General features: G+C 39.8%; 3 non-coding genes across 3 annotated transcripts; 2 read left to right on the plus strand and 1 right to left on the minus strand.

The window, feature by feature from the left end:
* Window positions 1–1,258: 1,258 nt before the first annotated feature.
* On the minus strand, window positions 1,259–1,340 carry trnal-aag (transfer RNA leucine (anticodon AAG)). The gene has a single exon. It is a non-coding gene; the product is annotated as a tRNA-Leu (tRNA).
* Window positions 1,341–15,191: 13,851 nt separating this feature from the next.
* On the plus strand, window positions 15,192–15,273 carry trnal-aag (transfer RNA leucine (anticodon AAG)). Its single transcript has one exon. It is a non-coding gene; the product is annotated as a tRNA-Leu (tRNA).
* A 5,853-nt stretch (window positions 15,274–21,126) lies between these two features.
* Window positions 21,127–21,208, plus strand: trnal-uag (transfer RNA leucine (anticodon UAG)). Its single transcript has one exon. It is a non-coding gene; the product is annotated as a tRNA-Leu (tRNA).
* Window positions 21,209–27,669: the final 6,461 nt, after the last annotated feature.

Consider the following 27,669-nt stretch of genomic DNA (forward strand, 5'->3'; position numbering starts at 1 on the left):
GCATCAAATAATCTATATATTCAGCTTCTGGATATCTTGCTAATGAGTTGATCATTTGATCCAGGTGTGGTAGTGGGGGAGATTTGGTAAACAGACTGGATAGGGGCTCTTGAAGACTGGACTTTGCCACCCTCGATCTACAGAATAAACCCCAATCTTTGGCAGTTCATTGGACTTTGTAGACTCAACCAAAACCATTTAGACTGGAGATCTAAAGTTCCCTGCTTCAACCCCGGGTTTCGGCAGCATATTGGATTTCGCAAACCCACCCTAAAACAGCTGGCAGTCAGTTTAAAAACCGTTTCCTTGTAAGCCATGAGTCGTTTTGCAGTCAAGTTTGACTCTTATCATTAACATGACCCGAATTGGCTCGGATAGGAATGTTGGAGAGCGTTCCCTAAATTTACTTTGGGCTTTGTCAGTCAATTGGACTCTCTAAACCAGACCAATATCACTTAATGCTCCAATTGGAATATTATACTAGTAGGCCATGAGTCAATTTACAGTTCAAGTTGTTTTTGGTTTTTATCAATCAGCCAAAGTAGCTCAGTTGAGAGAGCATTAGACTGAAAATCTAAAGGTCCCTGGTTTAACTCCTCGTTTCGGCAATACTTTGGACTTTGCAAGCTCAGCCTAATTCCGCTGGCAGACAGTTTGAAAACAGTTTCTTTGTAAGCCATGAGTCATTTTGCAGTCAAGTTGGGTCCGGAACCACTCGCATCCTATGTGAGAATCATACCACTAGACCAAGGAGCCTGGGGTTCCCATACAGTGACACTTTTTTTCTCAGGTTACTTTGTGACATGTCAACCCCCATAAGAGATCACAATTCGAAAAAAAGCAAGGGCTCGTCCGGGAGTTGGACCAGGGACCTCTCGCACCCTAAATATAATCATACCACTAGACCAACGAGCCAGATGTGCTCATGGGATGACACTTTTTTCTCAGATGGCTTATGTCCGATATCACTCCACCATAGCTCACAAAACAACATAGCAAGGTCTCGTACAGTAGTTGGACCCAGGACCTATGGCATCCTAGGCAAGAATCATACCGCTAGACCAACGTGGTATGGGTGTACAAACAGTGACACTTTCCTTCTCAGGTGGCTAATGTCCCATGTCACTCCTCCATAGATCACAATTCATTAAAGCGAGGGCTCATGCAGGAGTTGGACCCAGGACCCATTGCACCCTAAGTGTGAACTATACCACCAGACCAACAAGCCAGATGTAGAGACACTTTTATCAGAAGATATTGGCAGTGGTGGGATTTGAACCCACGCCTCCTGAGAGACTGGAGCCTTAATCCAGCGCCTTAGACCGCTCGGCCACACTACCTTACTACATTACATTAGCATGCCCAACTCCAGCCCTCAAGGGCCACTATCAAATATGTTTTCCATGTCTCCCTCCATCAACATGCCTGGGAGACAAAGTTGGAAACCTTCACGTGGTGTCTCCTGAGAGGCCGCTCGCCGCGGCCTGCGAATTCCAACAAATACCACTCAGAGCTGCCAACAAGGGACGTGGCACCCTACGTTTTTCATCCAGCCGGAGATATTTGACTGCCCCTCACCTCCGACTACCCCCCGGATGAACTAATCCACGTTCCAGTGGCAGCTCTAGCGCTGTCTGAGGGTAATCCTCGGGCGCTCGTAGTGACTCAACAACAACAACTCAACATGCCTGAATCAAATCTTTGGGATCGTTATCAAGCTTCTGGACAGCTGCCTGATGAGTTGACCATTTGGTTCAGGTGTGGTAGAGGAGGGAGATGTGAAAAAGAGACCGCAAAGGGGCCCTCAAGGACCGGAGTTGGGCACCCCTCCATAGTTAAATTACTGTCATTTTGGTGTCATGAGAGACTGTTAGGTTCATTAATAATTACCTTTGTCCGTAATTATCAATAACTGCAGGCAGACATCTTATTCAATAATTGACATTTAATTAAATAGAAATGGATAACAACAGGTAAAACCTCCGAAGGGGAGAGTCAGCATGTTCCTTTTACAACTTCCGAACGTCTCCTCGAATAGACGTTCTCGTACGACTCTTATTGCCATGAATCAAAACAATTTACAGAGTTGTTGATCATTCAATCACGTATGAGTAAAAACAACATCTGGGACTACAATAACAATCAAAGTATTTTACCAATAACAAAAACAGGAGACTAGACCTAAACAACATTTAAATTAGAACAATTATGCCTTCCTTGACCTAAGAATCATATAATAATTACATAAAGAAAAACCCGAAGTGCGTCACGAGTGTTATGGACGTGGCAGAAACAAAATCTTTGTTATGGGCTCCGTTGCTGGAAATGGCAGATATCCAGTCGTTGCCCGATCAACAACCCTCTCAGCCCGATACTGGGTATGTGGATGTAGCAACAATCCTTGGAGAAGTCCATGTGAGAGTGGACTAGGCGGCAGTTCATGACCTTGCAACACTTTGAGAATAATAAGAGAATGATTTAACAAAGAAATGACTTAATACAACTATATTTATAATAGTAATACAGAATAAACCCAACATTCCCCCGTTTTTATAATATGTATGTTATTAATCATTTCTTAATAATCACGAATGGAAATGTCGGTGACTGCGATTTTATCCGCCTACTCCTTACTCCCATGGCTGGTCTGAAAGAGAAAAACATAATCATATTCGTCCAATTGGTCCTCGGATTTACCGTACTCCTGGACCTCACTGCTTTCCCCAAACCGTCCCATAAGATACAACTCATGTACTTTAGAATTTGTAGGAGCAATTGCAGTAGTTATAAGTCGGCTTAGCAAGGAGCGCAAACAGGGGATACTACATCACCCACACAATGTTAGGATAGCGGTAATTGTGCCTATAGTCACCACGAAGGATGTAGCCAAATCTTTAGATTTTCCAAAGGTCTTATCCCACCAATCTGACAATGCGGACATATCTACTCCAGAAGGCTCTTGCATATTGCGGTTCAGTGTTTGCAGGCCAGTAATGGCCCTGGTGAGAGATCCACTGGGTGACGTGTTGTTCGGTATGAAGGTGCAACATTGTTTTCCAAACATTGCACACACGCCCCCTGTTTCAAGGATCATATCCACCGCTATGCGATCCTGGAACGCCATCAGACTGGTAGCTGCCAGTTGTTCCTTCATGGCCACAAATCCCTGTTTAACAGTGATAATTTTACAATTGGCACACTGCGAGTCCCAGGGATTCGCTTGTCTGAAAACTGTGCGTCCCAGGAAACTTGTCACGAGTCCCAACATACTACGGATGCAAATAAAACATAAGCAACGATATATAAACATTCAGATTTAATTTATTTATTATATGGTTTAGGGTTAGGGTTTATTTATCATTGTACTAGTCTTTCAGCTCGTAGATCCTCCTCTCTTTGCAGCCAAAAGTCTTTTGAAATGTGCGTATTTTTCCTTGCTTCCCCCGTTTTGCTTCATGATCATCGATCGAATCTTCTGCAGTTCTTTTCTTACTAGTTGTATTTTTTAACTGCGAAATAACTATCCAGACTGTTTTGCTTTTTCTGAAACATTTTTTATCTTTCTTACACTATTACGAAACTCTTGCGATCGCTTTCTCTCCTTCGTCTGCTAGTGTCTGCTAGTCTCGTTCACGCGAGAATTATTTCGCAAAGATTATGTGGAATAAATTGGTTTGCTATCGGATATGTGTTTTGTTTTTTTTTTTGATAAAAATTTCTTTGCGTCCGAAAAAAGCACATTACTTGAAATTGTGCGTCTGGAAGAAAAGCTGTGCGTATCAGACGCAGGACGCAGAGGTAACGAGAACACTGGTTTAATATAATTTCCAAGTTTTGGACATTGTAATGTACGTAATTTATTCTATCCACATTTTTGTTTGGGGTGATTAGAAGGAAGATAGACTCCCAACCTGCTGCGATCTGATTAGCCAGCTTATACTCATCTGGTACGCCCTGGGGGATGCCAATCGCATCAATGTATGTTGGATCTCCTTCCCTCCAAGCCTCTCGACGATGTCGGGAGGGACGTCCCTTCACCTCCGAATTCTGAGCCGCCAATTGTATCTCCTCCACTGTGGATGGATAAACAGACACCGGTAAGAGCAGTGAGACCAAAGTACCTAGTCCTGCCGCGTTTCGGCAGGAGTCGTATAATTTATCTACCACCCCGCCACCATAGGCCAGAACGTGGTATCAGGGGTGTAGTTTGTTTTCGAACGCCGATACACCACGTCTCATTTATCGCCCCCAGCTTCAGACCATGCCCTGTAAGGTTTAAGCAGGTAAAATGATTAAACAGTGGAATAACTGACTTCCTATTTACTGCGTAACAGGATGAAGACTGTTTCAATATTTTTTTTCTTGCCAAGTAGGACACGTTTTTTCATTTGTAAAAACACTTTTCCCCAAAAGAATGGTGATTGAGGGAGTTGTTAGATCCCATCGTATTTTCCCTTGTCTGGTAGTTTATTCTAATCCTTTGTAAGATGGTTTAGTCTCAATTGAAACCATATGGAGACGTCAAACCCAATATAAAAGAGTTCCCTATAGTTTTATGGTATTGCTTGCTGAGCAATAATCTTTTCAATTAATATTGGTGTTTCCCGTATTTTATTAAGTCAGAAAGTTCATCTTACCCGTCCCCTCAATGTTTCAATTGAGACCACCCTTTTACCAATGTAGCTCCACATAGTGCTTGTCTTCTTTACACTCCATTAACAGCGCCCAATTATCCCTCGTTTGGGAAATCCCTGTTTCAGAAATAAATTTCACAGGTTAATATGTCAGTCCAAGCTTTCCAATCTTGACCAATTTCTGCAACAAGGCTTTTCCCAACCTTCAATTTTTTGCTGTTAATGTACCACACATATTTCCCACCATAGATTGACCCCTTGTATGGCAACCGGGACGTCGCCGAGTCCAAATATATATTTTCAATCTGGAAATTTGATTTAGTAGGTAATGTTAATTAAATGTAAATGTGAATGTTTCTCGGTTTACCCTCCCGTAAGAAGGTGTGTCCTCAATTGAAACGCCTCCGCCTTTTTCTCCAACTGGAGAAAACAACCCTACTGTGGAAAGGAATAGAATCACAATCATCATTAATCTCATTGCCCCAAAAGCAATAATTGTTTTCAACATGACTTTTTGTCTTTGTTTAGGGAGTTTTCCTCTTGAAACGTTTCAATTTAGACAACCTTCTTACTGTGGGAAAGGTGCATCCGTGTCCCCTTTCTGTAACAAGGACCCTCCCACTTTGCGTTGCTCCGATGTTTCTTCTTTTATGCTGCGTATCAGCATCCAGTCTTCCAGAATCACCGTCGCTTCGTCCGTTTCCTGTTGAGAAGTAAAATCTCCCTCTGATAGTCTAAATTTGGTGTGTGCGTTTTTTTTCTCTGATAGATTCGCCTCATCATCCAATTGTCATTGTGTAGTGAATAATAACAATTTGTAAGGTCTACCAAACAGGACTTCATATAAGGTCCGCCAATTGTGGATGGTAGACAACTATTATATTAACAAAATGGGAGTCATTATCACTATAAATAGTTTCTGGAATTCCATATCGTGCAATGATATCCATATGATCTAATAAAAATAAAATAAAATCTGTGAATGTATCTTTTGAAATGGATATGTGGGTATGCATATAGATTTAAACCCTAAGCCTTGTAGTGCCGTTGTAGCAAGGCCACCTCCCCCTTGTCGAGACATAGGTCTTCCCTTGACTCAAGCCCAAATTATTTTCTTTATTGATCTTTTATTGATAGATTATGTCTCGGTGGTCTGCCAATCAAAAGACACAAAAAGACAAACTATCATTCACGCTCACACTCATAAACAGAAGAATTTAGTGTGTTCAACCAGTCTAGCATCCATAATTTCATTTTGTGGGAGTAAACTGGAGTACCCGGAGAAAATCCACAAATTCTCGAGGACGCCATGAATACCCCACATTCCGGAAAGTCTGGATCCACCCCGCATTCATTAGTAGATCCTTTAATATACACACCCCCACTCTAGCATTTTAACCGTTTGTAGAAAATTACCTTCAAGTTTCACACAAAGTTATATCCTTTTTAATGCTATCAGTTTAGCTGTTTGTTCCCCGAATTGAGGTGGCAATAGTTTCACATCTAAGGTTTTTATTTTCACAGCCGCCATGACCTAATGGCCCCCTATCAGGTTTTTGGAAAATCCCAATTTCCTCTAATAGCATGCCAATCACCTTTTAATGCGGCCATCCAATTTTGTTTCCACTTGTTTCAGGTGATAAAATAATCTCCCCCATTTGTAAAACAAATTCATCCACGCCTATTTTATACAACATGACGCCTATGGCCTTTATTACGTCGCCTTGACTCCAAATTCTATGAACCAAGATAACACGGCGAATTTGTAAGCGAATTTCACCCATCCCATTTTGTTCATAGACAACCCATCTACCTAAAGCGTCACTTGTTTCAAAACATGAAAGGCCCCACTAGAATTCGGGCATCCAGCGCCAAATAGAGCCTATTTACACATTTGTCTCAAATTTGTTTTAGATATGGGGTCCCCAATTTCCCAAAATTTCCCAGAATTTATGTACCACCACATCCTGTCAAAAACCCAAAACGACTAACATAACCTGTTTCTAAGCCAGATTCTGGAATTTGGAGAATTTCTCCTTTCCCTCCCTTATCTAAGCTTGTTATTGCCACTCGTTATCACTGTAACATTCAGGCGTATTAACCCCATCGTTGCTAAAGTTTTCACCAATTTGCATGCCCTTAAAGCCGTAAAAGCAACGTTATTTGGTTGTATCAATTGACCAATGCTTATCCAATCCGTAATATCCTTAAAGTCATCAATATGACCTGTGACAAAGCATATTTCCTCCCGCCAGGACAACAGACAATGTTCTTTCAAGTGCACTTTGAAAAACATTCCATGTTACTCCATTCTTAGGGAAAATATGCTCATCCTAAACCAATTATTTTATTTACAATTCACCTAATTATTTGGATGAATACCATGAATTTTATCATGCCACTATTGCATTGTAAATTTCCCATCTGATGTCGTTAACAGCCAAATAATTCAATACCTACTATACTTTGTAAATCACCTCATATGATGTTTACTTAAGACAAGAGTCATTTCCCATAGCCTGTTACCAAAACAAAAATCTACAACAATTAAATTAGAGAAATCAACCTTTTGTTAGGCAATTCCTAATTACAAACTTTAATGTTTTAAAACCTTATTGTCACCAATATACCATAATATTGTAAATTTTGTCATCCTGGCCTTTTCTTTTTTTTTTTTTTTTTTTTTTTTTTTTTTTTAACCAGCCAACCTTCTGGATTAAAGTATTTTGAACAATCAAAATATTCTGAAATAGTATTAATATTATTTTATCCTCCAAAAGCTAGTTTCCTTTAACTAAGAGCCCTTTGAAATCCACAATTGCTCAAAAATGACTATTTTGGTCTATTTCCCAAATCCAAGGCTTTTTACCAAATCAACCTTTTACTGAACAGATTTTTTATCCTCTTAATACATTTCATTTTAAAACCCAAAATATCAATGCGAAAGCATTCGCATAACCTTGCATTTCTTGCAGCCCATGTATTGTTCTTATTCTGAAAAGTCCAAACAGAAAACGCAATTAGCCGTTAACTATGACCTCCACTCTTGCTGCGAAAACAGCATTGTTATCTTATGTTTACAAACCAGCTTTTTCCCTGTGCCCAAATACAACGCTTTTTAGAGAAGACAACCATTAAAACGTCAAATTAACCCCTCTTCCGATATTCAACTACATCACAATATTTTTCCAAGACCCCATATATCCAGAATATGTATGCTGCAAGCACAACAATATGGCAAAAACCCATTTTCTGCCCTCAAGTTTGCTTCAGCACCCCCAAGGCCAATTATGATTATTATAATGTCTTCACGGAAGGGATCACAAAATTTTAGTCGTTTACACGGTCCGAACGCTCCCGAAAGCCCAACACAGTTAAATCGTCTGTCCCGCGGCCCACATGTTTCACTCCCATCTAATCAGCAGCCGCTGCACCAGAAACGCTTCCCCCGCAGTCGACACATTTTTTTTTGCAAGTCTAGAGCATAATAAAAACACAGGTGACATTCCCTGCTAAACATTTAAATGATCATTTTGTATATATTCTTGTGTCTTTTTAAACACCATCTTCCCGTTAGCGGACGGGATCAAAAACCAAGCTGCAATAAGCCATCACATTGCTGTAAATTGACAGTACATATAGGTTATATTAACAAAGCACCACCAGCACTTGGAAATAACCATTCTAATTGTTGTTATACAAGCCCAAGCATCACAAAAAAAAAACCAATTTATTGTAATCACAAAACGTCATACCCGGATTAACCAAATCAAATACCAGTGTCCCCATTAATTTTCTAGCTCCCTTTATTTTTGTTAAACTTCCTCCGCGCCCGTCACCTAGCTCGGTAAATATTTTCCCCGTCAGCCAAGGAGGCCCCGCTATTTTTCCTTACCAAACAGTACTTTCCCGCCGCCACGGTCTTAAATATATCCCCGTTATCCGAGGGAACCCCCACTATTTTCCCAAAATAGTATTTTTAACTTCTCCCCGGCCTTATTTTGCCATTAGTGTCTGTGGAACAAGCTGTTACACTTTTATCCACTCACATATTATTTATATATGTATATTACCTCTATGCATTAGTGCATATATTATCCTGCATTTTATGCATTTTAAGCTGGCCAGCAAACCCATTTTTATTTATCCATAAATATAGCTGTGTAATAATTTTAAAGCGCTTTGTCTTACCAATTTTTTCCAATCCTTACAAGTTAGACGTATTTTTTTGGATCGTCATCCAAACCCGCCTTACAACACGTGTTTCCCATATTTTACTTTTTTGTAGTGAGTTCGTGTGCCTCACACAGTTAACTTTATTATATTTATTATTAATATTATCACCCCTTCGACTGTATTTCCTAGGCTTATCTTAATTTTACTGCAGAAACCACACAAACACCATACAACATTTACAACATATTCGTGCCTACCCTTTAGACACAGGACACTTCCCAGCCCCACCATTGTACCTCCAGTACAATACATTCGTGCCTACCCCTGAGACACAGTCCCCTTTCCAGCCCCAACATTGTACCTCCAGTACAATATATTCGTGCCTACCCCTGAGACACAGGACACTTTCCAGCAAAGTGCCCCACCGTACCTGCCATTGACTAGTATAAACACAGGGTTTTGTCGCCGTCACCCAGGACGCGAAACCAGCCCACAATGGACCTCACATACAATGTCCCTTTAACGCATTTGGAAACACCGTCACAACATGCAGACATTAATGTGGACTTACCCGAGATCCATCAGATGTCTCCCTCCAGCAGGAAAAGTCTTCAACCGCCGAGAATCCAGGCGCCCCCGTCGAAAACTCCGGCCCACCAAGGGTTTTGAAGACGCCGTGCGCACGGTCACTTACCAGATGTCGAACAGCAGCGCCTGGGTTCTCGCTCCGGTATATTGACCTCCATGGCTCAGAAGGACCAAAATGTTAGATTCATTAATAATTACCTTCGTCCGTAATTATCAATAACTGCAGGAAGACATCTTATTCAATTATTGACATTTAATTAAATAGAAATGGATACAACAGATAAAAGCCTCCGGAGGGGAGCGTTACAGCAAGTGTCACCTTACAACTTCCGAACGTCTCCTCGAATAGACGTTTTCGTCCCACTCTTATGGTCATGAATCAAAACAATTTACAGAGTTGTTGATCATTCCATCACGTATGAGTAAAAACAACATCTGGGACTACAATAACAATCAAAGTATTTTACCAATAACAAAAACAGGAGACTAGACCTAACAACATTTAGATTAGAGTAATTATACAACCTCCTTGACCTAAGAATCATATAATATAATCATAATCATATAATCGTTACATACAGAAAAACCCGAAGTGCACGGTTACATAACGATAACAATATTCTTGTTATTGGCCGAATAGCCCTGGCCTCGTCACCAAGGGCCCACCAAATCTCAAGGACCCAGATTGGGTGGATTGTTTGTATAACCATCCTGGAACAGGCCGTCCAGGTTAAAGATGACTTGGCGTGACCTCGCAACACTTGGAAAATAGAAAGAGAATGATTTAAACAAAGAAAGGAATTAATACAGAGAATAGAAAAAGAATGATTTAACAAAGAAATGAATTAATACGACTATTATAAAAGTAATACAGAATAAACCCAACACAGGGCTACAAGGCTCCGGTCAACATTGGTCCAAGAATCACTGGGCCTGATTAACCCCACGGGAGACAACATCAGTTCCTTTTTTGTAGAGGCAAACTACCCCACTTCCAAGAGTTACCATTGCTGTGAAAAAAATGTTATTGAAATTGCCTTATAGATTCATACACATACTTGAGAGCATGTTACCAACAAAAAAAAATGCAGTATCATTTCAAAAAAACAACTGAACAAGACAGGTAAAAAAATGTAAACAATCGAAAATTACATCTAAATATGAGAAAAGAAATATTTATCCTTAGTGTTGGACAGTATTCATTAATACTATTATATGTGTTTAAGCATTTTTGTATGGAAGCTTCTTCAATTTGTCTGAGGAGAACTCAAGATTGCAACAAGTCACCAAGTCACCAAGGACTGTTTATGGGACCTTCACCCCAGAATGCAGACCTAGAAGGACATTTAAGAAGATGCTGATGCAGCGAGATCACCGTTTGAACAACCTTTGTGATTATTCGCATATTGTCAATCTCAGTCTGAGCCTATTTGGATTAAGGAGGTGATAAGAATCTAACTTGACTGCAAAGTGGCTTACAAGGAAACCATTTTCAAACTGACTGCCAGCTGAATTAGGTTGGGTTTGCAAAGTCCGATGTGTTGCCGACACTAGAGGTTGAACGAGGGACCTTTTGATCTCAAGTCTAACACTCTCCCAACTGAGCTACTACAGCTGATTTGTAAAATGAACAACCAACTTGAATTGAAAATTGACTCATGGCTTACTATTCCATGGGCTTTACCCAAGACTCATACATTCATGCATACACATCAAAAGTAAATAATCCTTACTAAACATAATCTTCTTTCTCACATGTTAAACACTGTACCTTGTGATACGACCACTTCGCCATACAACATTTTGTCTTATGACAAACATTTCGATCGAATAATTCGCCTGTGGCAGTAGGTCTGTCCACTCTTTTTGTTTTTTGTGTTTTACAGCCCCTCTATCTTTTTTTAAATTACATTTGAATATTTCTTATTTTATCGCTTTTTACTTTACTTTGTACTTCATACTTTTTACTTTAAAGATGAGTGATCAGTATGTTAGTACTTTAGTCCTTTTTTCTGTTAATGTTTCATATGTACTGTTAAAGGATGCAGTTTTTTATATGTATCGTTTCTTGTGCTGACCCGGCCTATCTGTCAAATTTCTAAAGTCAACGTGACAGACGTGCCAAGGGTGCCCATACGGTGACACTCTTTTCCTTAGGTGGCTAATGTGAAATATAAATTGTATTCTTATATTTAATCTTGCACCCTTTTGCACTCTGATGTATTAAAAGTTACTAGAATAGAATTTAATTTACACCTATTGGTTAAAATGTGCCCAATACGTTTTGTACTCCACCTCCTTCATTTGTATTAACTCCTCCCATTTTTAATGACTTGTCTTATCTCTTTCAAAAACACAGTTGAAGCAGCTTTTCAGCAGGAAATAGCTTTGGGGAGCCTGAAAAGTAGTAACACTCTCCGGCCTCTAAATTGTTGCATCCCTGCCTCTGCAGACGCGGCCTTAACTTTCATTATATCTGCCTCAGTATGTCTTCCAATGTTGGAGTTTATTGAAGTATTGGCCAACAAGCTAGAGGTGCTCTTAAACTGACACTTTTTTTCTTAGATGGCTAATGTCCCATATCACCCACCCCATCATATATCATAATTCAATAAAACCAGAGCTCGTCCGGGAGTTGGACCCGGGACCTCTTACACACGAAGCGAGAATCATACCACTAGACCAACGAGCCAGACATACTCATACTATGACAATTATTTTCTCAGATGGCTAATGTCCCATACCACCCCACCATATATGACAATTCAACACTTTTTTTCTCAGGTGAAGCATGTGACATATCAACCCCCATAATAGATCACAATTCGACAAAGTTAAGTCTCATCCAGGAGTTGGACCCAGGACCTCTCTCACCCTAAGCAAGAATTATACCACCAGACCAATGAGCCAGAGCTTGCTGTCATTATTTTAAAACCTACAAATGTGTCAGATCCGTTTAGCCTGACCTTTATGGACATGCTTGTGACTTGCTATCTTAACTCATTATCTACCAGAGCAAGTGATCCTATTTCACTCCCATTGACAACAGGCACCCAATCCAATTTGACCAGAGGGATTGCAGTCAAACTGGATTGGACATCTCTCCCTGTCAATGGCAACTAATGATGCTCACACCTAGTGGCAATTTAGAATGTCCAATGTGGGATGAGACCGGAGTACTCGGAAGAAACCCACGCAGGGGATAACATGTTAACTCCATACAGTTGGACCGACCTGGTCTTGAACCCAGAACTGTGGGGCTAACCGCACCAACAGGCTGTCCCAAATGTCATTTATTGAATCAAAAAATTTAGCTTATACCCGATTCCCATACTCTGAAAATGACGCATTGGGTCCGATTTCCGTTAAATTCTGATACAATTTTTGATCGGTGGGTATCCTTAAGAAAAATGTGAAGTGAGTTATTAATCTTAAGAATTAATAATTATAAGGATCAGTTTTTCACAGCAACTGCAACACTTGAAAGTGAGGTATTTTGCTTCTGCAAACAAGCAAGTGACTGTGAGTAGCAGAGAATGGTTTTGACCCATCGACCTCTGGGTTATGGGCCCAGCACGCTTCCGCTGCGCCACTCTGCTTCTTCTCATTCCTACCTGTTGGGTTTATTCGATAATTATATTATATATGTGTGCATTCAATCATTTTTATATGAAAGCTTCTTTAAATTGTCTGAAGAGAACTCGGGCTCGTATCAAGTCACTGAGTCCTCGTGCCAAGGACTGTTGTCCTGACGTCTCACCCAGACCGGGGCTCCGAGGACTGTTGATCTGGGTTTGCAGCGAAGAGCCGTCAAGGACTCTTGATACCAGCAGATGGATAGCAATCACTTCCAGGAACACTCGCATAGTGTTCCTACATCAGGACGCCCTTCTCGCTTCTTCATGGAATTGTTATGCCGTGTAAAGGCGTGATTGTTTAAATTCAAATGAAGTTTGTTTTTAGTTTCCTCTTTTTATTATTGTTAAAAACCTTCATTGTTATTGTAATTTCAGATGTTGTTTTTGCTTACGCATGTTGGATTAATCAATAACCTTGTAATTGTTTTGATTTATGGCTTTAAAGCCGTACGAGAAATTACAATTATTAATTGTTTATCATAGATGCCTATTTAATTAAATGTCAATAATTGAATCAGATATCTGCCTGCAGTGTTTGGAAATTATATTAAAGTGTAATGAACCTATCAATACCATGACAAGCTGACTCACAAATCTAATCAATCAGACTAATCCAAGCAGACATACAGAGGAACGTGATGATTCCCACCTGCTGCCAGAGCTTCTGAGGACCACCAGCACAACCACCTCGGTCTCGACTGTGGACTGTCACATCCATGGTGAGTTCAACCATTTTGCTGTTAAAAACTTCAATTTCAATGAAAAACACAAATACAAGACGTTCGGCGGCGCAATTAACAAAATCAAGATACCATGTCAAATTTAAACTGGCACTTTAGCTAATAGCTAATGTTACTTTACAAATCGAGTGGAAGGATTTTTTTTGTTTTATACAACTGTGAGAATTTGTGTTTTTTTTAAAGGTTTTGTTGTGATTGAATGTTTGACCACGGACTGGGCAGGGAAAACGTTTTTTTTCCTGTGTGTGGATTCGTTCTGTGATGCTTTAAATTGGCCTTTCAAGTGAATTTTTAACTACAAACTGACAAAGAAAATATGTCTAACCTGTCTAGGTTCTTTTGTGTGATTTTAAGGTTTTTGGCAACTGAATTTTTGACAACAGACTGAGCAGGAAAATAGTCTTTCACCTGTGTGGGTTTTTGTGGATTTCCGATATTGTAAAAACATAGTTAATTATACCACATGTCAAACAGCTGTCCCAAGCGTACTACCCGTGTGCATCTTTTCAAATTAAAACTTTCTTTAAACGTTACAAGCTTATTCCCTACAATGTTTGCAGTTGTTTAAATATATAGATATCATCTCTAAACTTTTTAGGTGGTCTAATACGATTAAAGTCAGAAACTGTATTGTAATATAAGTTCAATATTAACATTTTGAGATTGAAAAGGAGCTTATATTTATTGCTTGACATATGTGCAATTGACTTTGTTAAACGATTTTAGATTTATTTCTGGGGTTATGCTTCAAAATAGTGTTACTAAATTGCTCTGTATGATGTGGAAAAAGGATACATTTTCAATGTGAAATTCCCTATCACTGTCAAATTTAATATTGTCAGGTATATTTTCTCATAGGTTGGAAAAATGTTTTAACTTAATATCAATGTTACTATTTTTAAACATTAAAAATTGGCAATAGTGTCTCTCATGACACCAAAATGTCAGTAATTTAACTATGGAGGGGTGCCCAACTCCGGTCCTCGAGGGCCCCTTTGCGGTCTCTTTTTCATATCTCCCTCCTCTACCACATCTGAACCAAATGGTCAACTCATCAGGCAGCTGTCCAGAAGCTTGATAACGATCCCAATTATTTAATTTAGGCGTGTTGATGAAGGGAGACATGGAAAACAATTTTTATAGTGGCCCTCGAGGGCTGGAGTTGGGCACGCTAATGTAATGTAAATTTCATTCATTCATATTCCATACTACACATCCTAGCAAGTGTTGTGGGGGTTGCTGGAGTCTATCCCACCAGGCTTCAAGCAAAAGGCAGACAACACCAGTAAGCCGTAGGGCACAAAAAAACATTTGCACTAAACAATCATACCGCCACTATTGGGAATTGAGGCCACCGTGAGAGATCTGGGATAGATTGCTATAGGTTTGTGAGAAACTTCTACACCCGTATGCAAGGTAGTGTGGCCGAGTGGTCTAAGGCGCTGGAATAAGGCTCCAGTCTTTCAGGAGGCGTGGGTTCAAATCCCACCACTGCCAATGTCTTCTGAGCTGCTTAAGTCCCTTTTAATGGGTGCATATGGCTCTTCCCTGACATTTTGACCAAAATGTGAAAACCACTGGGGAGGGAGCCGAGTCCCGGGGGCATAAATAGGAGCCTTGTGGTTTTTTCACCACTGTGTTTGTTAATATCCACAAAATACATTTGTTCTGTGTTGAAGCCATCATGGATGACAGACAATCGTTATTGTCCACTGCTCACCATCCAAGACATATCTGTCTCTTTGCTTTTACCTTCTGACTAAACCTTTTGCCTGAGCAGGAAAAAGGTTTGTCACCAATGTGGGTTGTTAAATGTATTTTTAAACACACTGTTTAATTTTCTTTAAATCAAGCTTGTACATTCAGTCGACTTGGGAATTTAAAAAAAATCAATTGCAGTGCACAAAAAGCCCTTTTGTTACACACTGAGAAAATATATAAATATAAAACAGTGAACCCACCTTCTAGTCTGTTAAGAACAACTTTTGAATGCATTATTTTGCAAACAAGTGTTCTTCGTGGAACACTCCGACACGTAAATTCTGTTGGCGGCACCTTTGATATTTAATAGCAGGCTAAACCTAAAGGCAGTGGCTCCTTAGCCGGTAACCGGTCAAGTAGTCGCAGGGGCTATTTAGCCGGTAACTGATCAATTAGCCTATATGGCCCCATATGGCTATTTACATGCACCATGTTTTTGGAGAAGGGCAGACATCATGAATTTGAAATAAAGGCTTGGTGTACTCTGGCAGGCCCATGACGGATGAGTATAGTATGGCTTGTTTAATGGTGTGGAAAGCTTCTTCAGCAGCTGGAGTCCATTCTGACATCTGACGGGTTGAGGTCTTTGTCACTCATGAGGTCCAATAGTGGCTGGGTGATTTGTGCGAAGTGAAGGATCCATCCTCGACAGAAGTTGGCTAACCCAAGGAAAGCCATGACTTCTTCCTGTAGTCCGTTAGCCTTCGACCTTTTTGTGACAAGAGATGTCCCAAAAATGTGACTTCAATCTGGCAAAATGGAAGTTTAGGTAACGAGGCCTTGTTCCCCGTCTTTTACAGGTGTTGGAACACTCTGACGGACAGTTTTCGGTTTTCTTCTGCTGATGGGCTTGCAATTAGGATGTCGTCCACATAGATGAGGACTTGTGTAGACTCTGGATATGGATGGTAACTCATGGATCTCTGGATCTCTGTGGAGAATATGGTTGGGCTGTCGCAGAATCCTTGTGGCAATCTGGTGGAGGTGAACTTTGTGTTGCCAAAGGTGAAGCCGACATGGTGGTGGCTTGAAGCAACTCAGTTATCATTTGTGCGCTGGCTGTCACCTGGGCCCTTTCCTTCTTGGAGCGCATGTTCTCCTCTGCGTGGCTTGCTCAATGGAGTATCTCAGCGGATGAGGCAGTCTTGTAGGTGACCAAGTGTATTTTGATGAATCCAGAATACTGAATCCAGAAAAAAAAAAAATCTCAATTTTATAACAATTTTGCCTGAATCGCATTCACTTTAGAAACACTCTGGAATTGGGGCATGTCTACTTCTGAAATGGGGTCCGCGGAGGCTGGCACCTTTGATATCTGTTCGATTGGTTTGATTGATTAGTTTTGAGATTCAGCTTGTGAAACCTGAAGTGAGAAGAAGCAGAGTAGTGCAAGGGAAACATGCTCGGCCATAACCCAGAGGTCATTGGATCAAAACCATTCTCTGCTACTCAATGACCCATACTACCGCATAATCACACTGTAGCAAGAAAACTATCTTTTATATATTATTAATTTGTCAAATAGTTCAAAATGACGTATTCATTTTACTCTTAGTTTTAAATCTTAGCAAATAACGTTTCTATTTTTTTGTCACCTTTGAATTTGGAAAGCTGATTTTGTCATCAAAAAGACCAAAAAAGTATTTTTCACCAAAAAGAGAGATGTATTGGAACTACCAAAAAGATTACACGTTAAATCGGTTTAAAAACATGATTCAACTTATAATATGACAAAAGTACATTGTACCACTTATTTATTTTGAGCAAATTCATGGTCTTTCACACACACCATATTTCTACTAAAGTTTCTTAGATCCTAGATTCAATATATAAATGATTTTCATTAAAATGTATGTTTGAATATCACTCAATTTTTTATTGGATTTGCTAGCAAATAAAAAAAATTCAAATTTCTTAGGCATGCCTTTTACTGTGAAGACATATTTTCCATGTTATTTACATCGCATTATTGATTATTTACTTTCTAATTTCCTAATTTAGGCTCTACTATTTCGGATAGAATTGTGAAGTAAATAAAATCTTCAACAACACTCAATTTGCTTATACAGTAATACCTTGACACCAAGTGTTCCAACATATGATAACATTTGGGATACGAGAAAAATTCTGAGCAAGTTTTTGACTTGAGATATGAGATATTTGAGATATGAGCACACCAAATGGTTCCTGATTGTGAGTCGGTGGAAATTTTGAACAATTAAGATTTTTTTTCGAATGTAACTTTCTGTGTTTTTTTTTTCTCTCGGGAGGAAACAGATCAATTTGTATTTTGTTAATTTCCCTGGGAAGAATATACTTGAGATATGAGTAATTTGACATACTAGGTCAATCCTGCTCTAAGATCATAGCTTAATGTCTTACTGTATTTGAATAAAAAAATGATTTTCAGAATGCAAAATACAATAATACTTCAAGCCAAGCCGTGATTGGCCACTGCTTATCACACCACATTTGCGTATTTTAAGTCTATCATTTCGACTAAATGTCTGGCAAGAAGCTGAGCAGGAAAAGGATTTCTGACCAATGTGGGTAATTGTGTTCTTAAGATATTCCTGCAACAAATTGGGCAAAAAAGGGCTTTTCTCCTGTGTAGTTTGTTAAGTCTTCTTTTTAGGTTCCCTTATGTGAATATGTTGGAACATTAACTGCGCCTGGAAAATGTTTTCAAATTGTGTAGCTTTTTAATTGGGCTGTTTGAGTGAATCTGTGGCCACAGACTGAGAAGGAAAACATTGTTCGACAGTCTGCGTTAATAAGTGTTCTTTTAAGCTTCCCCTTTGGGAAAATGTTCGACCACATCCTGAGCAGGAAGATGGTTTTTCGCCAGTGTAGGTTCTTGTGTGACCTTCTAAGTGGTACTTTAGAGAAAAGGCTTTTCAACAGTGTGGGTTCCTATGTTTTTTAAGCTTTTCTTGTGTGCGAATGTTTGACCACAAACTGAACACGAAAATGTTTTTTTTACCGGTGTGGGTTCTTGTGTGTATTTGTAAATCATGCTTTAGAGAAAAGGCTTTACCACAAATTGAACACGAAAATGTTTTTTCACCAGTGTGGGTTCTTGCATGTGATCTTAAGCTCTTTTTGTTTGTGAACGCTTGTCCGCAAACTGAACAAGAAAAGGTTTTTCACCAGTGAGGCTTCTTGTGTTTTTTTTAATTTCCCTTGTCATTAAATGTTTTACCGCAAACTGAGCATGAAAATGTTTTTTCATCAGTGTGGGTGCTTATGTGGGCTTTTAAGCTTGTCATTTGTGTGAATCTTTGACCACAAACTGAACACGACAATGGTTTTTCACCAGTGTGTGTTCTCACATGACTATTTAAGTGTCCCTTCTGTGTGAATGCATGACCACAAACTGAGCAGGAAAGTGTTTTTACACCAGTGTGTATTTTAGCATGACTATTTAAGTGTCCCTTCTGTGCGAATGCTTGACCACAAACTGAGCAAGAAAACGGTTTTTCACCAGTGTGGTTACTTGCGAGAGATTTTAAGCTTTTTTGTGTGAACACTTGACCGCAAACTGAACAAGAAAATGGTTTTTCACCAGTGTGGGTTCTTGTGTGTGCTTGTAAATCTTGCTTGTGAAAAAAGGCACTACCGCAATTTGGATACAAAAATGTTTTTTCACCAGTGTGGGTTCTTGTGTGTCTGTTTAAATTTCCCTTCTCAGTAAATTTTTTACCACAAACTGAGCATGCAATTGGTTTTTCGCCAGTGTGGGTTCTTGTGTGTATTTTTAAGCGACCATTCTCTTTATATCTTTTACCACAAACTGAACACGAAAATGGTTTTTCACCAGTGTGGGTTCTTGTGTGTATTTTAAATCTTCCCTTGTGTGTAAAGATTTTACCACTAACTGTACATGATAAGGATTACTCCCCAGTGTAGATCCTCATATGTCTTTTCAAATGAGACTTTTTCCCAAAAGTTTTTCCACACTGTAAGCATTTGCAAAGTTTGTTGCCCCTGGGATTTTTCTTGATATCTTTTACATCATCATTTTCAAAAAGCAAGTTGTTGTCATCTGATTAAGGAGCAATTACATTTTCTGCTCGCCATCCTTCTATTGAGCTGCCACTCAGAAGCTCCGCCCCTCAGTTGGTCACACCCAGATCATCTTCACTATTGAAAGGCTCACTAGTTGACCATTTGACACAGTCCTCTTTATTGATTGGAGGTTGCTCTTCTCTTTTGCACTGTTCAGGGAACTCTGGCTCCTCCTCTATAATTTGAGGCCAAGTTGAGGCCTTTTCAGGCTCCACCCCTACGCTAGCCACACCCAGATCATCCCACTTCACGGCCTCACCAGGTGACCAGGTGACATCATGTTCCTCCTTTTGGATTGGAAGTTGCTCTTCTCTCATTTGTTGTTGAGGGAACTCTGACTCCTCTTCTTTGATTTGGGGGAAATCTTTAAAGCCAAAAAACTTTTGCCCATCATTTTCCCTGAAACCTGCAAAGACAAAAAGTTCATATGCATCAGGACATGTACTGTATTTTCACGACTATTAAGCGCGTCCTGTTTTTTTGCCGCAATGTCAATAACTAGTGCTATTTCTGTATTTTAGACACACAAAGGCCGGTTGTTGTTGTTGTTGTTGTTGTTGTTCTTCTTCTTCTTCTTCTTCTTCTTCTTCTTCTTCTCTTCTTCTTCTTTTTCTTCTTCTTCTTCTTCTTCTTCTTCTTCTTCTTCTTCTTCTTCTTCTTCTTCTTCTTCTTCTTCTTCTTCTTCTTCTTCTTCTTCTTCTTCCTCTTCTTCTTCTTCTTCTTCTTCTTCTTTTTCTTCTTTTTCTTCTTCTTCTTCTTCTTCTTCTTCTTCTTCTTCTTCTTCTTCTTCTTCTTCTTCTTCTTCTTCTTCTTCTTCTTCTTCTTCCTCTTCCTCTTCTTCTTCTTCTTCTTCTTCTTCTTCTTCTTCTTCTTCTTCTTCTTCTTCTTCTTCTTCTTCTTCTTCTTCTTTTTCTTCTTTTTCTTCTTCTTCTTCTTCTTCTTCTTCTTCTTCTTCTTCTTCTTCTTCTTCTTCTTCTTCTTCTTCTTCTTCTTCTTCTTCTTCTTCTTCTCCTTCTCGTTCTCCTTCTCCTCATTCTCCTTCGACTTCTCCTTCTCCTCCTCCTCCTCCTCCTCCTCCTCCTCCTCCTCCTCCTCCTCCTCCTCCTCCTCCTCCTCCTCCCCCTCCCCCTCCTCCTTCTTCTTCCTCAATAAGTTTTACGGTTGTTGGCAGCCAACGTACTGTAGCAGTATCACCCTCTACTGTCTCAGTACCTCAAATTGCCAGGTTCTCAATTCAGATTTTATACAGAAGGGGCGATAATGTTAAATTTGGTCTCTTAATACCACAGCGTGAAGAGAGAAGCTCGAAGTCCAATTCGAATCGAGCTAGCCGTGACACTAAACGAAAAGCTACATTTTGAGGAAAAAGTTAGGCAATTTTAAGGACATTTGCCTTAAATGATACATTGGGTTTGGTCTCATTGCAAGTAACAAAAAACATATGTCGATATTTAAATATAAGGGTGTCTAAGGTTCATTTACAATTTACTGATCCCCAATCCCCCATTTGATTACATGGAAGGTAGTGTGGCCGAGCGGTCCAAGGCGCTGGATTTAGGCTCCAGTCTCTCAGGAGGCGTGGGTTCAAATCCCACCACTGCCAATAACTCATGCACTGTACATATTTATTTTGTTCCTAGTGCTTATGGCCCTTCACTAACCTGGAAGATAAAATGTGAAACTATTGGTGAGAGAGCTGAGTCCCAAACACTAATAGGAGTGTCGCGTTTGCACACCACTGTGCCACTGATGGTGCCTCAAGCGTTGCGTTAATCATAATTAAATTTTTATGAGACCCAAATTTTGTTGATGGTTTGACGAATAGAGAGCAAAGCCAATGGGAGATCTTGGAGCCAAGACATTTTGCTGCAGTACATTATTTTTGACAATTTCTCTTTCATTCGTTCAACTTTACCTTGGCTTTGTTGGTGATAAATGTGGAGTATAGAATGTATTCTTTATACTTTCTATTCAGTATAGTCACTAGGATAGAATTTTGGATAGCCGAGTGGAAAATTCCATCATGACACTTATGAGTTAGGGGTGCGTCATATACCAAGACACATACCAAGACCCATTTCTTTGTTCACCTCTTCCCGCCTAAAGATTGTAACTAGGTCAAATGACCCTTTGTTGGGTAGTTAGGGATTCGAACTGGTCAGGCTAGGGGATGAACACATCTCCCAGCGCTGGCTACTCTGACCCCTCCTTCAGCTGAAGTCTAGTGAATGTCATCAAGCCGACTCTCCGTGTGTTTCCTCTGATCCGAAATTATTGAATGTATATGGTTTTAAACCCGACAATAAACACAACCAAATCGATGTTTAGGGCTCAAGATGCTCTCGACCGTCTGTAGGGCCTTATTGTTAAAATGAGTACCATGATCTGATCGAATGAGTGCAGGAAAACCATGTGTAGGGATATAATCAGTCACCAAAGACTTAAAGACTTCCGAGTCCTCCCTAGCACACGGGTATGCTTCCGGCCAATGAGAGAATAAGTCTACAATGACCAGAAGGTATCTTTTCCCATTTACTTGTTATATCATGTCTGTGAAGTTGATGGTGATCTCAGCCCCTGACCAGGGGCTGGATGAAATTCACCATGTCTTGGTTTAAGGGTTGGTTTGGCGTTGAAAAACATACATGTCTTACTGTTGGGTTTATTCTGTTTTATTATTATAATAGTTATATTAATTCATTTCTTTATTAAATCATTCTCTTTCTTTTCTTTGTATTAATTCATTACTTTGTTAAATCATTCTCTTTCTGTTTTTCAAAAGTGTTGAGGTCACGCCAAGTCATCTTTAACCTAGACAGCCTGTTCCAGGATGGTTATACAAACAATCCACCCAATCTGGGTCCTTGAGATTTGGTGGGCCCTTGGTGACGAGGACAGGGCTATTCGGACAATAACAAGAATATTGTTATCGTTATGTAACCGTACACTTCGGGTTTTTCTGTATGTAACGATTATATGATTATGATTATATTATATGATTCTTAGGTCAAGGAGGTTGTATAATTACTCTAATCTACATGTTGTTAGGTCTAGTCCCTGTTTTTGTTATTAGTAAAATACTTTGATTGTTATTGTAGTCCCAGATGTTGTTTTTACTCATACGTGATGGAATGATCAACAACTCTGTAACTTGTGACCATAAGAATGGGACGAAAACGTCTATTCGAGGAGACGTTCGGAAGTTGTAAGGTGACACTTGCTGTAACGCTCCCCTCCGGAGGCTTTTATCTGTTGTATCCATTTCTATTTAATTAAATGTCAATAATTGAATAAGATGTCTTCCTGCAGTTATTGATAATTACGGACCAAGGTAATTATTAATGAACCTAACATTTTGGTCCTTCTGAGCCATGGAGGTCAATATACCGGAGCGAGAACCCAGGCGCTGCTGTTCGACATCTGGTAAGTGACCGTGCGCACGGCGTCTTCAAAACCCTTGGTGGGCCGGAGTTTTCGACGGGGGCGCCTGGATTCTCGGCGGTTGAAGACTTTTCCTGCTGGAGGGAGACATCTGATGGATCTCGGGTAAGTCCACATTAATGTCTGCATGTTGTGACGGTGTTTCCAAATGCGTTAAAGGGACATTGTATGTGAGGTCCATTGTGGGCTGGTTTCGCGTCCTGGGTGACGGCGACAAAACCCTGTGTTTATACTAGTCAATGGCAGGTACGGTGGGGCACTTTGCTGGAAAGTGTCCTGTGTCTCAGGGGTAGGCACGAATATATTGTACTGGAGGTACAATGTTGGGGCTGGAAAGGGTCCTGTGTCTCAAGGGTAGGCACGAATGTATTGTACTGGAGGTACAATGTTGGGGCTGGAAAGTGTCCTGTGTCTCAAGATGTTGTAAATGTTGTATGGTGTTTGTGAGCTTTTGGAAGGTAAAATAATATTAATACTATTTCGGAATATTTTGATTGTTCAAAATACTTAATCCGGGAGGTTGGCTGGTTAAAGAAAAGGCCAGGATGACAAAATTTACAATATTATGGTATATTGGTGACAATAAGGTTTTTAAGGGTTTTTAAGGTTTTTAAAACATTAAAGTTTGTAATTAGGAATTGCCTAACAAAAGGTTGATTTCTCTAATTTAATTGTGTAGATTTTTGTTTTGGTAACAGGCTATGGGAAATGACTCTTGTCTTAAGTAAACATCATATGAGGTGATTTACAAAGTATATAGTAGGTATTGAATTATTTGGCTGTTAACGACATCAGATGGGAAATTTACAATACAATAGTGGCATGATAAAATTCATGGCATTCATCCAAATAATTAGGTGAATTGTAAATAAAATAATTGGTTTAGGATGAGCATATTTTCCCTAAGAATGGAGTAACATGGAATGTTTTTCAAAGTGCACTTGAAAGAACATTGTCTGTTGTCCTGGCGGGAGGAAATATGCTTTGTCACAGGTCATATTGATGACTTTAAGGATATTACGGATTGGATAAGCATTGGTCAATTGATACAACCAAATAACGTTGCTTTTTACTGCTTTAAGGGCATGCAAATTGGTGAAAACTTTAGAAATTCATATCATTGCAACGATGGGGTTAATACGCCTGAATGTTACAGTGATAACGAGGGGCAATAACAAGCTTAGATAAGGGAGGGAAAGGAGAAATTCTCCAAATTCCAGAATCTAGCTTAGAAACAGGTTATGTTAGTCGTTTTGGGTTTTTGACAGGATGTGGTGGTACATGAATTCTGGGAAATTTTGGGAAATTGGGGACCCCATATCTAAAACAAATTTGAGACAAATGTGTAAATAGGCTCTATTTGGCGCTGGATGCACGAATTCTAGTGGGGCCTTTCATGTTTTGAAACAAGTGACGCTTTAGGTAGATGGGTTGTCTATGAACAAAATGGGATGGGCGAAATTCGCTTACAAATTCGCCGTGTTATCTTGGTTCATAGAATTTGGAGTCAAGGTGACGTAATAAAGGCCATAGGCGTCATGTTGTATAAATTAGGCGTGGATGAATTTGTTTTACAAATGGGGGAGATTATTTTATCACCTGGGGGGAAAAAAAAAAAAAAGTGGAAACAAAATTGGATGGCCGCATTAAAAGGTGATTGGCATGCTATTAAAGGGAATTGGGATTTTCCAAAAACCTGATAGGGGGCCATTAGGTCATGGCGGCTGTGAAAATAAAAACCTTAGATGTGAAACTATTGCCACCTCAATTCGGGGAACAAACAGCTAAACTGATAGCATTAAAAAGGATATAACTTTGTGTGAAACTTGAAGGTAATTTTTTACAAACGGTTAAAATGCTAGAGTGGGGGTGTGTATATTAAAGGATCTACTAATGAATGCGGGGTGGATCCAGACCTTCCGGAATGTGGGGTATTCATGGCGTCCTCGAGAATTTGTGGATTTTCTCCGGGTACTCCAGTTTACTCCCACAAAATGAAATTATGGATGCTAGACTGGTTGAACACACTAAATTCTTCTGTTTATGAGTGTGAGCGTGAATGATAGTTTGTCTTTTTGTGTCTTTTGATTGGCAGACCACCGAGACATAATCTATCAATAAAAGATCAATAAAGAAAATAATTTGGGTTTGAGTCAAGGGAAGACCTATGTCTCGACAAGGGGGAGGTGGCCTTGCTACAACGGCACTACAAGGCTTAGGGTTTAAATCTATATGCATACCCACATATCCATTTCAAAAAATACATATAGATTTTATTTTATTTTTATTAGATCATATGGATATCATTCCACGATATGGAATTCCAGAAACTATTTATAGTGATAATGGCTCCCATTTTGTTAATATAATAGTTGTCTACCATCCACAATTGGCGGACCTTATATGAAGTCCCGTTTGGTAGACCTTACAAATTGTTATTATTCACTACAGAATGACAATTGGATGATGAGGCAAATCTATCAGAGAAAAGAAAAAAACACACACACCAAATTTAGACTATCAGAGGGAGATTTTGCTTCTCAACAGAAAACGGACGAAGCGACGGTGATTCTTGAAGACTGGATGCTGATAAGCAGCATAAAAGAAGAAACATCGGAGCAACGCAAAGTGGGAGGGTCCTTGTTACTGAAAGGGGACACGGATGCACCTTTCCCACAGTAAGAAGGTTGTCTAAATTGAAACGTTTCAAGAGAAAAAATCCCTAAACAAAGACAAAAACTCATGTTGAAAACAATTATTGCTTTTGGGGCAATGAGATTAATGATGATTGTGATTCTATTCCTTTCCACAGTAGGGTTGTTTTCTCCAGTTGGAGAAAAAGGCGGAGGCGTTTCAATTGAGGATACACCTTCTTACGGGAGGGTAAACCGAGAAACATACACATTTACATTTGATTAACATTACCTACTAAATCAAATTTCCAGACATGCATTCGAGATTGAAAATATATATTTGGACTCGGCTAAGTCCCGGTTGCCAAGGGATCAATCTATGGTGGGAAATATGTGTGGTACATTAACAGCAAAAAAATGAAGATTGGGAAAAGCCTTGTTGCAGAAATTGGTCAAGATTGGAAAGCTTGGACTGACATATTAACCTGTGAAATTTATTTCTGAAACAGGGATTTCCCAAACGGGGGATAATTGGGCGCTGTTAATGGAGTGTAAAGAAGGCAAGCACTATGTGGAGCTACTTTGGTAAAAGGGTGGTCTCAATTGAAACATTGAGGGGACGGGTAAGATAAACTTTCTGACTTAATAAAATACGGGAAACACCAATATTAATTGAAAAGATTATTGCTCAGCAAGCAATACCATAAAACTATAGGGAACTCTTTTATATTGGGTTTGACGTCTCCATATGGTTTCAATTGAGACTAAACCATCTTATAAAGGATTAGGATAACCTTTCCAGACAAGGGAAAATACGATGGGGTCTAACAACTCCCTCAATCACCATTCTATTGGGGAAAAGTGTTTTTACAAATGAAAAAACGTGTCCTACTTGGCAAGAAAGAAAAAAAAATATATTGAAACAGTGTTTATCTTGTTACGCAGTAAATAGGAAGTCAATTTTTCCACTGTTTAATCATTTTACCTGCTTAAACCTTACAGGGCATGGTCTGAAGCTGGGGGCGATAAATGAGACGTGGTGTACCGGCGTTCTAAAACAAACTACACCCCTGATACCACGTTCTGGCCTATGGTGGCGGGGTGGTAGATAAATTATACGACTCCTGCCGAAACGCGGCAGGACTAGGTACTTTGGTCTCACTGCTCTTACCGGTGTCTGTTTTTCCATCCACAGTGGAGGAGATACAATTGGCGGCTCAGAATTCGGAGGTGAAGGGTCGACCCTCCCGACATCGTCGAGAGGCATGGAGGGAAGGAGATCCAACATACATTGATGCGATTGGCATTCCCCGGGGCGTACCAGATGAGTATAAGCTGGCTAATCAGATCGCAGCAGGTTGGGAGTCTATCTTCCTTCTAATCACCCCAAACAAAATGTGGATAGAATAAATTACTTACATTACAATGTCCAAAACTTGGAAATTATATTAAACAGGGATTTGTGGCCATGAAGGAACAAATGGCAGCTACCAGTCTGATGGCGTTCCAGAATCGCATAGCGGTGGATATGATCCTTGAAACAGGGGGCGTGTGTGCAATGTTTGGAAAACAATGTTGCACCTTCATACCGAACACCACGTCACCCAGTGGATCTCTCACCAGGGCCATTACTGGCCTGCAAACACTGAACCGCAATATGCAAGAGCACTCTGGAGTAGATACGTCCGCATTGTCAGATTGGTGGGATAAGACCTTTGGAAAATCTAAAGATTTGGCTACATCCTTCGTGGTGACTAATTGCACAATTACCGCTATCCTAACATTGTGTGGGTGATGTAGTATCCCCTGTTTGCGCTACTTGCTAAGCCGACTTATAACTACTGAAATTGCCCCTACAAATTCTAAAGTACATGACTTGTATCTTATGGGACGGTTTGGGGAAAGCAGTGAGGTCCAGGAGTACGGTAAATCCGAGGACGAATATGATTATGTTTTTTCTCTTTCAGACCAGCCATGGGAGTAAGGAGTA

Source organism: Stigmatopora nigra, chromosome 20 (genome assembly GCF_051989575.1).
Source record: "Stigmatopora nigra isolate UIUO_SnigA chromosome 20, RoL_Snig_1.1, whole genome shotgun sequence".
Taxonomy (NCBI): Eukaryota; Metazoa; Chordata; class Actinopteri; order Syngnathiformes; family Syngnathidae; genus Stigmatopora; species Stigmatopora nigra.